The sequence below is a fragment of the Equus caballus genome, chromosome 6 (genome assembly GCF_041296265.1).
Source record: "Equus caballus isolate H_3958 breed thoroughbred chromosome 6, TB-T2T, whole genome shotgun sequence".
Taxonomy (NCBI): domain Eukaryota; kingdom Metazoa; phylum Chordata; class Mammalia; order Perissodactyla; family Equidae; genus Equus; species Equus caballus.
In genome coordinates, this window is record NC_091689.1 from 43,125,192 (window position 1) to 43,139,448 (window position 14,257).

Genomic DNA, 14,257 nt, shown 5'->3' on the forward strand with positions numbered 1-14,257 from the left:
GCCCCAGATTGAACCCCAAGTCGTTTTTCCCAAACTAGGATGAAATAACTGGTGGGGGAGAGTAGATGTTGGAGAGTTCTGAAGAAGAATTAAAAGTCAAAAAAGAAAGAAACTCGCTCCAGGAGTTGAAAAGATCATCAGGATATTCCGTATTCTAGTTCTCTGCCTTCAGGCAGGTCAACATTGTTCTCTGATTTAGATGAGATAATTAAGGTCCAGAGTCGTTCAGCAGTGATAGTGCAGCTCTCTTTTCCGCTCTTTCTCCCGGGGGGAAAATGGTCAGGAGAGTATGGAGAAGGTGGAGGATCAAAGCATTCCGGCATGTTAAAATCAAATGAGTAACATGCAATACTGCTCCAAGGCTGGAATTCACAGAATTGAGCCTAGGCTTCCAGCTGTCTCTGCTACCAAGCTTGGTTGAATGTGCAATAGTCTCACCTGGATTATTGGCACTTTCCCTAACTAGCCCCCTGGACTCCAGGCTGCTCCACCCACCTCCAGCCATCCTCTCCACTACCAGCAGACTGTCTTGTCGACGAAAATAATCCATAACCAATCTGTAAATGAAAATTTGGGTGAGTTTATTCTGAGCTGAAATCTGAGGACCGTGGCCCGGGGCGTTTCTTCCCAAAGGAAGAAAGGGCACCAAAGAAATGAGGTGTACAGAGTGGTTATATACCCCCAAAGAGGGTGCTTTACATATGATTGAAATGTCCCTCCCACAATAGTCACAAGATTGCCCTGTCGGCACAGCACTTGATGGATACAGCAGGTAGTGGGTCTGCTATCTTGGAGGGCGTAGCAGGAGGCAAGTCTATTGTCTCGAGCTGGGTGGTCACAGGTGAGCGCAGCAATCAGTTTCTAGCCTAAGGAAAGATGCTTAATCCTTAAGGAGACTCCAACGTTGGGAGGGGGAGGGAAGTTGCACCTTTACCTCAAGGGCCTTTTGCTCTTGCCATAGGGAATCTCTAAAGCAGATATACAATGCATGCTCAATGGCCTAGGTCAGGCCCTTTTGGAAAGACAAGGTCAGGCCGAATTAGGTATATACCAAATGGCTTCCTCATATTCTCCAATATATCCTATTGCTTGCCATTTTTATTTGTCAGTCTTTATAAAATTCTTCTACACATCCATACATCTGCTCAAAAATATTTAATGGCGGGATGGCCCAGTGGCCAGTGGTTGAGTTCATGCGCTTCAAGTCTGCGGCCCAGGGCTTCACTGGCTCAGATCCTGGGCATGCACATGGCTCTGCTCATCAAGCCATGCTGAGGCAGCATCCCACATGCCACAACTAGAAGGACCCGCAACTAAAAATATACAGCTGTGTCCCCGGGGGCTTTGGGAAGAAAAAGGAAAAAGAAAATCTTAAAAAAAAAAATTTAATGGCTTCCAGTGCGTACTAATTAAAATGCAAACTGTAAATCTGGAATTCAAGGCCTCCCAAAACCTTTCCGAACTTTATGCGACCATGTGAAACCTCCAGCCAAAGTGAGTTTGTTCGCTGCCCTCCAGGACATTTTCTTTTTCAGTTGGTCAGGTTTGACGCTTTCTTCAAGGTCCATTTCAGGTTCTATGAAGCTTTCTGGGACCAACCCAGTCCTGAGCCACCCTGTCCTCCTTGGAGCTTTATCTGCTAAAGAGCTGGAGCTGAGCATCTGCTCCACCCATTGCTGTGTATAGAGTCACTTTAAACCTAACTCTGTTTTTCCCAACTTCACTGTCAGGCTTCAAAAGTAGGAATTTGCATTCTCAGTATGTAGCAGGATGTCCACTGAGCATTTGGTAATTTGAGGATGAAGGTAGCACTTGGAGCAAATATCCCCCAGCACTTTCAGTGTAGTTCTTTAGCAAAAGGTGAATCTAAAGGACAATTCTCCAATAGCTGGGAAATGTTCCCGTGAATTTCCAAACCCCGGATGTGTGCACTTCCCGTGCTCTTTTTTCTCTCCCAAAGACGGGGACAGGGGCAGCCAGCGTGAAGAAGCTTGGCTAAAGCAGACAGGAGGTGACCAGGGGCCCTGTAAATAGAATCTCTCTTTTTCTCATCGGGGCAACCTGACTGAATGTTGGGCTGAGTCGCTTTCAGGACTTTGTCATGGAAACAGGTGGCAGCCCTACCACAATTCTGTCCTCAAGCCTGGCCCTCCTGAGAGAATATGTGCAGCCACTCCAATCAACCAAACACTTTAAGGATCTATTACGCAGGAACCGGGGAGAGAGAAAACAGGGAGCATGTCATTTCGTTGAGGAGAAAAGATATTCCACAGAAAAAGAAATCTGACACTTTGTTTTATTTTTTGTTTTTATTTTTTTTATGAGAAAGATTGTCTCTGAGCTAACATCTGTGCCAATCTTCCTCTATTTTGTGTATGGGACACTGCCACAGCGTGGCTTGATGATCGGTGTGTAGGTCTGCGCCAAGGATTGGAACCACGGCTGCCAAAGCACAGTGCACAAACTTAACCACTAGGCCACCAGGCCAGCCCCACAAACCTGACAATTTAAAGGCCAAGGTTCTGGTCAAATAGTGAATTCCAAAGAAATTCAGAAAAGGCAAGACACCACTCTGACCTTTCAGTTCTGTGCCTCCTCTTCTCACTTCTGTTCTTATACCTTAAACAGATCATTACTTTCCCTGCTTATGGTGAGAGGGTGGAGGGGTGGGCAGGGTGAGGGGGCCGGGAAACCCTGGTGTCGCTCTCCCTCCCTTCTCTGCTCTCTTCTCTGCTATGGGTGCCTCTTGGCACTGAGAAAGCCCTGTCCCCAGACCCTGCTTTCAGACTGCTTGCTCCAAACCCCTTTTGACTCCTAATGATATCGCAGCCTTTGAGACCCAAATTTCTTTCTCAAGCAGTTGAGCTAGCTGTCATTCTGCTTCAGGTCCACGGCTTAGTATATGGGTTGAGATAGTCATGGTGACAAATTTTGGTGGCATAATATTGCCACCAATGTCTGTTAATTGTCATGTCACTTTAACTGGATACTCACTGGTTCTTCTGATGATTTTCACTGTCTTTTACTCTCCCTCTTCAGCCCTGGCATCTGTCCAGAATTATCACATTGCACAAATTGCACCTGAAAGGAAAAACAATTTCCATCATGTCACCTGTGATACTGATGGGACGGGATGGGCTTTGGTCTTTGGCTTGGCTAGGATGTCAGAGTCAGGTCAAACCACAAAGGTTCTTTTCCCAAATTACAGGGACTTTGTAAGACAGGCCAATCTGAGCTTTCTAAAATGGGCCAAGGCTAGCAGAGGGACCAGATAATTCTGGTTTGTAGAGAATTCAAAAAGGAAAGGTGCCCAGTGACTGGTAGGTATGGTAGCAGAACTCTTGTATCCAGAGTAATTCCCTTTTTTTTTTTTTAAAGATTTTATTTTTTTCCCTTTTTCTCCCAAAGCCCCCCGGTACATAGTTGTTTATTCTTCGTTGTGGATCCTTCTAGTTGTGGCACGTGGGACGCTGCCTCAGCGTGGTCTGATGAGCAGTGCCATGTCTGTGCCCAGGATTCGAACCAACGAAACACTGGGCCACCTGCAGCGGAGTGCGCGAACTTAACCACTCGGCCACGGGACCAGCCCCCTCAGAGTAATTCTTATTCTCGTCTATGGGGATGTCAGAGTATACTAACTAACTTCCGCATTCCCAAAACCTGACATCTACATTATAATGTGGCACCTTTGAGCCTATAGAGCATTTTTACACTTATATCATGTTTCATTTCTCACAACCATATGAGAAAAGCAGGAGAGGTATTCTCCTCTATTTACAGACAAACTTCTCAAGCCTCAGTTTCTTCAAGGTGACCTGCACCAAGTTCATAGGACCAGTAAGTGATGGAATCAGAACTAGAACCAGATCTTTAGCCGCTGGTCCTTTTTCCATTGTACCCAGAGATCTCCTTCTCTGGCCTGACTGTCCATATTCCTTTATGCCCATATGGATCCTAACTCTCTCATCTACTTCAGGAGCTCCTCTGCTATTCATATGTATTTCATGGAGATATCTTGGTAGTGAAAAGTCTAATGATATGTCGGTGAGGATCTCTGGGCCATCACTAAGCCAGTGTCTCAGACTGAGACATGGGAGGATTGAGTTCCTTTACTTTGAGAGAATTCCTAAGAGAGAAAAGAACAGTTTCAGCCATCCCCAAAGGCCACAGTCATCTTGGCAAGCATTTATTTGTTTTATCTCTTTTAACTTATAGAAACCATCCATAACCAAAGCTGTAGGTTTCACTGATTCCATTTTACAGACAAGGAAATGGGCTCCGAGTTGTTAAATGACTTGGTCGAGGTGATGTAGGTGACCCATACCTTAGATGGGACTTAAACTCAGGCTTTCTAACTTCACATCCAGTGCTTCATTTTTTTTCTTTTGCACGTGTTATTTCCTTGGAAGTTCCCCTGGAGAAATATATTCACCCTGGAAACTCTGAGCTCACTCTCAGCACATCTATAACTCACCCAGCCACATGATAATTCTCATCCTCTGCCTCTCCACCCTCAGCAGTGCTGCCTGCTCTGCTCTTTACTGAAGAAATCGCTGTTTCCTATCCCTTCCGTAAGTCCATCTTTTACAAATCTTTCTGCAGAGCTTGTTACTATGGAGGCTAATCCCAGAAGAAGGTGGAAACCCTCAATGAATGCTTTTTTTTTTTAAAGATTGGCACCTGAGCTAACAATTGTTGCCAATCTTCTTCTTTTTTTTTATTCTTCTCCCCAAAGCCCCCCAGTACATAGTTGTATATTCTAGTTGTGGGTCCCTCTGGTTGTGCTATGTGGGACGCCGCCTCAGCGTGGCCTGATGAGCGGTGCCATGTTCGCTCCCAGCATCTGAACCGGTGAAACCCCGGGCCGTTAAAGCGGAGCACGCAAACTTAACCACTTGGCCATGGGGTCGGCCCCTCAATGAACGCTTCTAATTGGCCACTTCTCTTGATTTTCAGTGCAGTTGGGCCTTTCTGTATGGCTGATGGAAAGAATTGTATGAGCTCTGGCCAAGCTCCAAGCCTTAGTTTCTCCATCTGTGGTCCTAAATAATTTTGCATACTAGATTGGGGAACAGACGCATATTTACCATCCCTTTAGAAGAATATGTGTAAGACAGCATCATGAAGAGTCAAAGGAACAGGATGAAGAGAGCCAAAGAAAAGATGAACAGAGGGCAGAGAGGTTATCCTGAAGAGTCAACAAAGCTCCTTGGCTAGGAAAGGGCCCAAGAAATTCACTACTGAGAGCTTAGGACTTCTTCTCCCTCTCAAGCAAATGAGCTGTTGCTGCAGTCCTCAGCAAGTGCAAGGTGTGAACCAGACCAGAACTGGGTGCTTCAAAGCTTAAGTTTGGCATCTATTGCTCACTTCTCTTTCCAGTCTGCAGTGTGAATCCCTCCCAAATATTACAACCTCTCTTCCTGCCTTCCTCCCCGAGGGAAGAGGATTCCCCAGCAAGTCAACAGACAATTATCCGAGTTAAAAAATTAACTTTGACTTGATCAAGCTTTTCAGCTGAGTGATATCAATTATTTCCCTCTGCTAGGATTTGTTTTGTTGCTGGGAAACCCAGAAAGAGAAAGAGGGAAGAGCACTCTTGGTTGCTCGTTAGTTGATGCTGAAACAGAGGCTAAATGATCCTTCCCTGAAATGTCATCTCCTGTCTCTCTGACCACTACACCCCACTAGAAAAACATTCTCTTACACCTCCCTAGAGAGATGTCTATTCCTTTCTGCATCCCGCAATCTGCTGCTGCGGAAAATGATGAGGGGCTTTGTAGCTGAAGCTACGGCATAATGACCCACAGCTCTGAGTTGCTTCTTCCCCATTCCCAAGTCCTGGTGATATTAGTGATACGTCTAGAAGCTGTGTGGTTCACTATGGCTCCAGGCCCATGGTCCATAGTTCCCATACGTTGGAATAAACTCTTGGCGCTTCATTCTCTTCTCCCAAGGACACATCCCACAGGCTTGGTCCCCGCAAGTACAAACACACACAGGTGTACACACCTTCGCCTTTGGGAGGCTTCACAGATGGTAGACTCATGGGCAGCCTTCTTGCATGCCTCAGCTCTCTGGCACCACCTTCTGCAGCACTGAGGGTGTTCTTAGCATTTTCAGAATAAGCTGTAGGTCTTAAGCCTCTGAGCAAAGCTAGGTTTCCTACCTCTATTCTTTATCCCGGAGAAAGAAACTCTTCTATAAACATCTCCCACTCCTGACTTTACAACTTCTCCAATCCCTAGTGGGGCTTGTCAGGGACCACATCTGTTCTACATTCTAGAATCTGTACTCCTTCTGTGGCATCCAGCCTAGAAGTCAGTTAGTAAACACTGTAATAATGGGAACTGTTCTCACTCCCCGTTCATACGAGGCTCTGCCTCCTCTAATGCCCGCTCATTTAAGGCTGTCTTCCTCTAATAAAGCAGAATTGCGAGTATGGATGTTCCTTCCCTTGCCTCAAACACAGCTGAATCACTCACCTACTGGGAATGCTGCAGGCAATCCCGGCAAGTGGACCGCGTGGCTGTGTTAACCTGCCTTATGGCTCTGCTGGGAAGAACAATGATCCTAAAGGCCAGTACACGTGCAGAGTGCCACAAAACAGCTCAAGTGCTCAAGCCCCAGACAGACTTCCTGAAAACCTTCTTTGTCTAAGTTCATAGGTCCAGGCTATAAACTCTGGTGAGAGAACCCCAGCCATGCCACTTAACACTCAATCACTGTGGCATCTCAGCAGCATGTCTCGGTTTCCAGACGGTGATGCTGGGCACTGATGAGAGTCAGAGCTGTTGGTTTCAGGTTTCCCGGCCATGTTATCTAAGGACCGGCTGCTTGGGATTTGATCAGGGCTGGTTTGGGAGAGAGGCAGACGCCGTCTTTGCCCCAGAACAGACTACTCTTTGAGCTCTGCCGCCACCCGGACTGGGGATGGAAGAAAGAAAACAAAAATCCCCACTGTATGTGGTTCTCTGGAATTTAACTTGGCCCTGGAGAGGGAAAATTAAAGAGCAACATTGCTCTTCTCCTCTCAACGCCCTCTGTAGGCAGCAAACCGCATGAACACTGAGACTTGTCAGGACCGGGAAGGGGTTAGAGTGAGGACAGGAACAATTTCTGACCCTCTCAACAGGGGGCGAGGCTCCCATCTCCTTCCTAGGTCAACTCTAAGGTGCCAATTGGGAGAGTCTGATTTAAAGTCAGTTTGTAAGAACCAGTGGAAACAGATCATTCTCATCTGGCTGAGCTACAAAGAAAGGAGACGAACCCAGGTTAGTGATTTGGGACAAGGACAGTCAGTGAAACTAGTCATGCGATGTGATTTTTTGTTTTGTTTTCCTGCTCCCTCGTAGATTGGCCACATGCTCGGGGTGTATGTGTTGGTGGTGGAGAGTAGCCGGGGTGGATGTTTGGCATAAGGAACAGTCCTTTGGAGAAAGTGAAGTGCTGAGTTCTCCCTAAACTTTCATATTGTCCCGGAGCTTCTAAAAAATTCTGCCTTGACAAAGATTTTGCTCCTCCACCAGGCCTCGTATCCTCAGAAGAAGGCTGACAGTGCAGGTCAATGAGAGATGTGCACGGAAAACCTTGCATTCTATCATCCTAGGTTTTTTAGGAGACACTTCACACTCTCCAGCTTTCCTTCACAGTATTTAGAAAGTGACCTCAGAGATGTCAAATCAGGCTCTGAATCATTTTTCTCATTTCGGTCAGCTACGCTTTGCTATACATTTTCCAATCTCAGTGTTATTTTGGCTTTCCAGGTTGACTCCTATGCTTTCAGGTAAGTTTTCCCTTAAATGCCATGCTATTCTCAAGGGAGATTACTCCAGGAAAAAGAAACCCACAGCATTCTCACCACTAGTAGTTGGAGTCACAGAAAAGCAGGCGATCACACAGGGAGAAGACGTGGGTGACTGGTGAAGAGAGCCCAAGTCAGACTCCTGGGAACACCAACACTGACAGGACAAGTGGAAGAGGGGTCAGAGACAGGAACGGGCAAGCCCAGCAGACACAGGAGTCAGAGAAGGACAGAGATCTACGGAGCAAGGAGAGCAGGGGCAGTGTCAGTGCAGGTGTGGACAGGGTGGCACTGAAATTCTAGCGCTTAGGAGGTGAGGCTGGGAGACTAAGTGTGACGTACAGGGGGGAGGCGGATAAACTCGAGAGGGGTTTGGTCAGACTGAGCTGAGAAGAAATACAGAATCCTAAAGATGTCATGGAGGATTCAAGCAGGATACATATAGAAAGAAGAGTTTTATAAGGTTGTTTTTGGGGAGTTAATTGCTTTGATATGAAACAAGAAAGGGAACATAGCTATTTTCTGAAGAAGCTTATCAGGTGCTGGCCTGGCCTGGTGCGTGATCCAAGAGAAGTAGGGCTGGAGGGAAAATCACTCTAATTTAAGTAAAAGAAGCCCAGACAGACTAGCTCAATCTTGACTCATTACTGAGCTTGGGGCCAAATGAAATCTTATAAAAGTTTTCATGACAGTACTACATTAGGTGCATTCAGATTCTAGATCCCTCTATTTAATATTTAATTATCCCTTTCTACATGTCAAGGCGAGGTTGCCAATTAAGAGGCTCTGCAACAGTCAACATAGCAATATTGAAATTGTATTAATTTAAAATTAGCACTGATATTGTTAAATACTAAAGTGCTTAATGGATATGACACCTGTGAGCCCAAAGGGGAAGAAAATCTCACAAAACCAACACAAGGCCCATCGGAAACATTGTGATTCAATCTGGAGTTAACTGCAGACAAACCACGTCAAAATGGAGTGGCTAACTGGGGGAAACTGGGTAAAATGAACACAGGAGCACTTTGTATTATTTCTGAAAACCACATGTCAATCTACAATTATCTAAAATAGATAGCTAGATAGCTAGAGATGTGAGTTGACTTATCGAGCATATTATTTTATAACAAATATTTGTCCAAACTTAAAAAATACATCTTTAGCACACCAACTTGAAATGCCTCTATTACAATAACCTAGATTCCAGCATTAATTGAATCTATTTCTAAACTTCAAATTCTTTGTCATCGTTGGTCTGTTCATGTGTCAATACAACACAGTTAATTAAAAAAAGGAAAACAAGTAGCTGGCTCAGTTTTAAAAAAGAGATCTTGCAGCCCAGGAAGCAAAGAGGAAGAGATGCCAAGAAGATCCGCAAACGAAAGCAATAATAGCTGCCACTTGAAGGTCAAGCTCCCAGGAGGCTGCTATGGCAAGGGCAGTAACAGTCCTGCTCTACACACGCTTACATACCACTTAAGATGTCAATATTATCATCTGGTGGTTCCAAGAAAAGTGCATCATCTTCAAAATTAGGGATATCCTGTAACAAGAAGATGGGTATACAGTGAAGTCACCTTAGACGGGAGGTGATTAAGTAATTGCTCCAGAAGTCCAGGTTGTGTTCCCACTTGCTTTTTGTAGGGATGACTTTAAACTAAGCTACCGACCAGTCCCAGAGTGGAATACTTCACAGCTTAGACACACAAAGCAATGTTTTAATGTACAGACTTAAAAAAAACTTTCAAAACATTTTCTTTGCAGTGCCTCCCTTCACTTGGTAGCCAACCCCTCTCTCCAGCTCCACCTCTTCACCTGCTCTTTTTCCCTGCTGGTTTGCTGTTAGAGATCCATTTTGGCTCTGTGCCCTCAGCTAGCTGGGAAGTTAGGAGGGCACACGAAGCGGACGGTGGCTTGCTGCAATCCTAGACGTTTTTTCAGTGGCAGTCAGTTCAACTCAATGAATCCTTCACTCTGACCTACTCCTACCAATTCTGTCACTTGCCCCTCAGCAGCTCCCACCGTTCTTTCCAAACTTTCCCTCTTATCCTCAAGCTCCCCATCTCATCAATGCCCCATCTCACTTTCAGTCGATGGCCTTGATTTTATTTCCTCCATGAAAAAGGAGGCAGTCTCCCCTTCAGAGTTATCTACTTATCTACTTTTATTGCCTCCATCAGTACCAGCTCTCACTCTCCTCCAGCATCTTACTTCACAAACATCCCCTCTCATTCCTCTGTCTTCAATAACGTCCTCTGGACTTTTCCTTGCAGTCTATAAACATGATTACGTCTTCCTCAACCTAAAACCATCAAAACTCCTTTCCTTGGTTTTATTACTCTAAAGCTACTTCCCATCTTTCTCCTTGTCTCATTCTTCAACCTAATATGGGCTGACTTCTATCTCCACTTCACTGAAATTGCTCTAAATTCATCTGCTACTAAATTGCCAGACCCAAAGGTCTAATCTAAATTCCAATTTACCTGGCCGGCCTGGTGGTGCAGCGGTTAAGTTTGCAAGTTCTGCCTCTCAGCAGCCCAGGGCTCACCAGCTCGGATCCCGAGTGCGGACGTGGCACCGCTTGGCAAAAACCATGCTGTGGTAGGCGTCCCACATATAAAGTAGAGGAAGATGGGCACAGATGTTAGCTCAGGGCCAGTCTTCCTCAGCGAAAAGAGGAGGATTGGCAGCAGTTAGTTCAGGGCTAACCTTCCTCAAAAAAATAAATAAATTCTAATTTATCTTATATTTCTGCAGTTTGACAATGCTGCCAACCTTTTACTTCTTGAAGTTCTCATTCCCCTAAGCTTCCAGAACACTATTTTCTCGTTATTCAGACCATTCCTTTGTTACTGCCTATCTCCTCTGACCATCGGGGTTCCCCTCTTTGGTCCTCTTCTTGCTCTATATGCTTTCCATCTCTGATCTCAGAAACACCCACGGTTTGGCTCCATGATTTCATTTATTTTCTATATGCTAATAATTCCAAATCTCTATCTTTAATCCTAATTTCTCTTCTGACCTCCATATCCCCCATTCTCATATTTACTCAAAACCAACTGCTTCTCATATATGCTAAATCTCAGTTAATAGTTTCACTATACACATGGTTCCCTAAGCCAGAAACTGAAGTTAGAGAACTATCCTTAATCCTTCCCTAAAGCTCACATCTTATCCATCACAAAGAAACGTCCATTCTATTCCTAAATGTTTCTCAAATCTGTCCCTTCCTGTCTTTCTAATGTCTCTCTTTAGCTCAGGCCCTGAGTTTCTTATATGGATAGGGCTGTAGCCATCTCCTTTCCTCTGTTTCTGTATGCAGTGAGTGGAAACAGTACCGTCTGCTACGTTGCAAATATTACAGTAAATCTTGGTGGCCCAACTAGTGTGGCACGAGTGGAGAGGCAGTGAGCAATGCGACTGGAGAAAAAAATAACGTAGTCAGAGGCTATTTTATGTTGTGCAACATCACAAATTTCATGGATGAAAAGGTGATTTATTACTAAGTGACTCAAATATGGGCTAAAAGAGGAATTTTAAAAGGCAAAGCAGATGACATAGATGGCTCTTTTCTTTTTTTTTTTTTTTAGATTTTATTCTTTTCCTTTTTCTTCCCAAAGCCCCCCTGGTTCATAGTTGTATATTCTTCGTTGTGGATCCTTCTAGTTGTGGCATGTGGGACGCTGCCTCAGCGTGGTTTGATGAGCAGTGCCATGTCCGCACCCAGGATTCGAACCAACAAAACACTGGGCTGCCTGCAGCGGAGGGCGCAAACTTAACCACTCGGCCACGGGGCCAGCCCCAGGTGGCTCTTTTCTAAAGATCTAAAGTATCTTTGCTTTGTTCCCACAGATACCGCAAAAAATCCTGGTATTAAGTGATTTTGCCTTGCTCTGATCTGCAGTACAAGGATTTCCCAGGAAACAAACATTTCATATATTTATTATTGCATGATGCTTACTCCCCACCCTTAGTTTTTAAGAAAGTGAGTTTGCACTTCAAATTCTTTTTTTCATGCACGAATTGATATCACTAAATATTTCTGATTTTGCTTACTGCTTTTTTCCCCATTTTTAAGTAAACTCAAATGTTTTCAATTGATGCAAAATGTCTTGAAATATTTAACATACTTACATTATTGTATTAGATGAAGTTTCATAGCATTTCTCATATTCTGTATTACCTGACATCGTCTCCTGTACAAGCACTTCCCCAAATACTGTTTTCCATGCCGTCATACACGTTGTCTCTCTACCTAGAATGCCCAAACTCGTCTGACTCCAAACTCACTTTTAAGATTCAGCAAAAACATTACCTTGTTTAAGTCATATTCTATGCTACTTTTTATTCTATGCACCCATAGTGCTTATCTTCCTACCATTCTTTGGAGCACAAAGACTGTCTTCATATTCTCCATAAACTTACGATCTAGAGCAATTTCTAGTACACACAAAGCACCTATGAATGGTATGAAATACATCTTGGAATCTGACTAACAGTGGTGGGCAACTGATAGAAAGTCAAAGAAGGCAAAATATAAATAATAGTTAACTGTAATTGAATGCCCACTCCATGCTAGGCACAGGACTAAGCCATTTCGTGGACTTTTTTTTTTTTTTTCAGGAAGATTAGCCCTGAGCTAACATCCACTGCCAATCCTCCTCTTTTTGCTGAGGAAGACTGGCCCTGAGTTAACATCCATGCTCATCTTCCTCTACCTTACATGTAGGATGCCTACCACAGCACGGCTTGACAAGAGGTGCCATGTCTACACCCAGGATCCAAACCGGCAAACCCCAGCCTACCGAAGTGGAACATGCGCACCTAACCACTGTGCCACCTGGCCGGCCCATTTCATGGACTTTTAAAACATTGATATATAACTCATGTAACATAAAATTCACACTTTTAAAGTTTACAATGCAGTGGTTTTTAGTATATTCAGTTTTGCAACCATCACCACTAATTCTAGAACATTTTCATATTCCCCAAAAGAAATCCTATACCCATTAGCAGTCACCTCTCATTACTCCCTCCCCTCAGCCCCTAGCAACCACTACGTTTCCTTTCTAAGGATTTGCCTGTTGTGACATTTCACGTATGTGGGATCAGACAATATGTGGCCTTTTGTGTCTGTCTTCCTTTGCACAGTGTACTTTCAAGGATCACCCACATTGCATGTGTATCAGGGCTTCACTCCTTTCTACGGCTGAATCACATTCATCAGTTGATGGACACCAGTTGTTTCCACTTTTTGGCTATTGGAATAATGCTGCCATGGACACCTGTGTACAAGTTTTTGCGTGGATGTACGTTTTCATCTATCTTGGGTATATACCTGAGGAGTAGAATTGCTAGGTCAAATGGTACTGTATGTTTAACTTTTTGAGCGACTACTAGACTGTTTTCCCAAGTGGCAGCACCATTTTACATTCCCACTAGCAATAACTGAGGCTTCCAGTTTCTCCACACCCTTGTTAGCACTTACCATCTTATTATAGCCATCCTACTGGGTGTGAAGCGGTACCTCATTATTGATTTCCATTTCCCTGATAACTAATGACATTGAGCTTTTTTTTTTTTTCCTGAGGAAGATTAGCCCTGAGCTAACTACTGCCAGTCCTCCTCTTTTTGCTGAGGAAGCCTGGCCCTGAGCCAACATCGTGCCCATCTTCCTCTACTTTATATGTGGGATGCACAACACGGCATGGCGTGCCAAGCAGTGCCATGTCCGCACCCGGGATCCGAACTGGCGAACCCCGGGCCGCTGACAAGCGGAACATGGGAACTTAACCGCTGCGCCACCGGGCCAGCCCCCCTGAGCATCTTTTTGTGTACTTATTGGCCATTTGTATGTTATCTTCAGAGAAATATCTAATCAGATCTCTTGGCCATTTTTTTGTGTTGTCTTTTTATTGTTGAGCTGTAAGAATTCTTTATATATTCTGGACACTGGATTTTCTTTCTTAATCCTCAATCACCCTGCCAAAGCAGGTAGATCTATCTCTGTTTTACAGATGAAGAGACCAGAGCCTGAGGGTTTTAGTAAGAGGCATGATTGCTTCTACATCCGAGTCTCCAAAGCCCATGCTCTTTCCACTACTCTACACTGCTTCTTGGTGACGGAGTAGTTTTAACTGATGATGAGGTTTAGAGAGTGGCTATACTAGTGGGTAGTTAACACAAAGATGAATGTCATTGGAATTGAGGCCAAGGTGTTAGAAACATTATCAACTGATTGCTGAAGTCAATGGTGGCAGGCCTCAAAGTCACATATAAAATTAAAAATTTGGATTATATGATCTCCAAGATTCCTTCTTACTCTGAAATTCTATGATTTAATAAGACTTTTTGTTTTGCCCAGCATCAAAACAGCAGTAATCATGAAAAGCCAGTTCCTTAAGTGTTGGACGAAAGGAAGAACCATCCACTTATGCACATCCCTCTAAAGCC